Source organism: Gavialis gangeticus, unplaced genomic scaffold (genome assembly GCF_001723915.1).
Source record: "Gavialis gangeticus isolate Ggan-Ray unplaced genomic scaffold, GavGan_comp1, whole genome shotgun sequence".
Classification (NCBI taxonomy): Eukaryota; Metazoa; Chordata; order Crocodylia; family Gavialidae; genus Gavialis; species Gavialis gangeticus.
Genome location: NW_017729009.1, coordinates 17,490,753 through 17,493,632, shown reverse-complemented (window position 1 = coordinate 17,493,632; position 2,880 = coordinate 17,490,753). Strand labels below are relative to the sequence as shown.

General features: G+C 52.3%; 1 protein-coding gene across 4 annotated transcripts in view; it reads left to right on the top strand.

Annotated features, from left to right (window-relative positions):
- Window positions 1-2,880, top strand: part of PHACTR3 (phosphatase and actin regulator 3) — a 194,693-nt gene that overhangs the window by 176,743 nt on the left and 15,070 nt on the right. The gene's annotated exons all lie outside the window — the stretch shown is intronic.

Here is a 2,880-nt window from a genome sequence, read left to right as displayed (position 1 = left end):
GGGGGGGGGGGGGGAGCTTCAAGTTGGAAGTGGCTCACTCTGCTTGAGGAGGGATTCACAATACTGACATCCAGAGCTTAGCTCCTTTGTGGCACATAATGGGCTCTACGGGCGCTCACTGTGGAGACCCGAAACAGGCAGTTGCCCAGGTATAACTTATGCCAGAACAGTACAAGCCAGATGTGGCAAAGGTGCTGTGCCACCTCCAATGAATGCCTCAGCCCATTTCACTTATGGTTGTGACCTCCCACTCTGGCCAAAGTCACTGTGAGAGTCTAGCTTCTTCTAGGGCAGCAGAGTCCAGGGAAAACCCAAAGCAGAGAGACCGTTGGCCTTGCTGGGCTCAGCTTTCAGCCTTTACACTCACTAATAGGCTGTTAGCAGCAAATTACCTGAAGGTATCTGGCAGGCCAGCTGCAATCAGCAGTTAGCTCCTAGCTTCAGCCAAGCACCTGGCATGATATGGGTACTGCCAGCCTGCACTTTTCCAACTGGCCACTGGCCAAGTCCCTCACTGCAGAGCAGACCCCTGATGCAGATGGAGCAGAGTGAGGCCAATTGAGTCACTGCACTAATTAACTCCCCACCTGACCACCACATCAGGACACCCATTCAAAAAAAATCTCTAGCAGTCTTCCAACAGAGCTTTTAGACAAACAGCTTTTGGCCCCTTACGCAGCTGCTTGTGTTGACAGTGTGTCCACCACCAGTTAATTTTGACCTTTTTAAAGGATTTCCCTTGGTGAATGTCCACCCTGTCCTCCAAAATTACTCAGCACGAGCTGCCCCGCTGTGACTCAAAGCCTGTTTTTAATCTTTAAACTGCTGGATGTTTATAAACATATGGAGGTGTTTAGCATTCCCTGTGAAGAGCTGAATGTTTGCAACCTGCTCTTCCCAAGAGGAACATGGCCAAGAAGTCACCTCCCACGGCCAAGCAATGCTCATTGTCTTTGCACAAAAGGGAGTTTCCAAGGCAGTGTTGCTGGGGACTATGCCAGCCTCTGTCTCGGGGAGCTCATTTTGCCCATGGAAAATAGCAGTATTTCCTTCCTCTGCTGTTGCTTTCTCCAGAACAAGTGGGGTGTTGGGGGAAGAGGGAGACAGCCAGAGTGCAGTGCTAGGGGCTCAGCTCAGCATACTAAGTAGAAATGCAGCAGTTAGCTTCCTGAGGCCCAAGTGGAAACTCCTGGGCAGAAACACGAATGGTTTCAAGCACATGTGCCTAGACTGCACCACTGCACCCTCACAGCCAGGGTATTTCACCTGAGCCCAAGTCTCAGAGCCACATTCACTCCTTGCTTATTTCTGTTTGAACTGTTGTAAGTCAGGGTAGAGGTTTTAGGCCAGCTGGGGTGGTGAAGTCCTCAGGGGGAGGCTACCACAATGGAAGATGGCTGCACCCCTTCCTTGAAAAAAAAAAATCAAGTGGTGTTGACTAGCTAGAAGGGACTGGGGGCCAGGCCAGTTTAGCCATAGTGTGATGCAGCATCCTTCTTTGGGAGGTCCCTGGTAGTCCCCAGCCGAGGGCAGCCTGTGCTGGATCAATGGGAGTGACTCAGGGAGGAACTGGGAGTTGCCCTCTCTGAGCTGGGAAGAACCCACTCCAAACCAGTGTTGTGTAAAACTCCTCCTAAGGAGGCTCATTGAGCCATTCTGCAATACAGAGAAAAGAGCCGAGGCCCCAGTACTCACAGATGTAGGCTGCTCCAGAGCACGAGGAAGCCATTCTCTCCATCTAGTCCTCTGGCTTCTCTGAAGCGCATGTTAGAAAAACAGGTACTCCCTCTTCTCCTGTTGGCCACACAACTGCCTGCCTCTTTCCCAGTCAGAACTGAGATAGGGAAGCAGCTGGCACCTTTCGTCTCTGCTGGCGGCTGTGATCCCCAGGTGCGTGTAGTGATCACAGAAGAGGCCTTTTCATCCCATTATGGAAGGGCTGTGGTACCACCCTGCCAATGCAGGGCCAGAGTAGATAGGCAGATAGATTCCCGGACCTACATGCTGAGCAGGACAAGGGACAACAAATGCAAGGAAAATGTCCTTGTGCCAGGGTAACCACCAAATCAGCAATGCTGCCAGTGACAGAGGGTGTTCTTCTCAATGCCTCAGCTGCTGGAGTCATGGTATTGTGTGGGATTCTCAGCTGTGTGGGGTAAAGTCCATTTCCAGCCCTCACAGTTACAGAGAAAAGCTTGAAAATGGATCCCAAGGACCTTTTAAAGTCTCCAAAGCAAGGCAAATAGCCCCCGGTGCCCTTTCGATCATTATTGTTGGGGGTCTGCTGCCTGGCTGTGGTGGTCACGTAGCTCCTGCTAGCTCTGCTGAGCTGAGCATGTCATCTGGCACTGCCCTTCCCAGGCTCATGTAAGCAGTGCTCTGGAGGATGCTGTGGAGAAGTGTGCCAGCTCCCTCCCACCTCCATGTGCCAAATGTGAAAAGAGCTGCCACAAGGACACCATCGCTGCTGCTCTTGAGACCTCTGTCTCTGGTGTGGTTCAGTATGGCAGTGGGGCAGGCATCCTAGGCTGCCTTCTGTGCCTCATTTCAGGGCTCAGCTTGGATGGCAGGGAGGGGTGGGTCAGGCATCTTTCTCAGCCCTACAGAAGTAAGTGGTGTACACATCAACCTGTGTCTGGGAAGCTAGCCCCTTTACAGGTCCAGCTCTCAGGGTCATGAGGATTTCTGGAAGGGTTGTCTGACAGTGTTGCTCAGTTAGACCCTTGCCTGACCCTTGGCATGAACATTTCCCCTCTGCAATTGCTGTAATGACCTGTGCCAGCTGGGAGTGTGTGCAGACCAGTCTGAAACGCTGGGCCTGGCAGGTGCCTGTGAATTCAGGTGCCCCGTCTGAAAACAAACCGGTTGTAGTTGCTGATG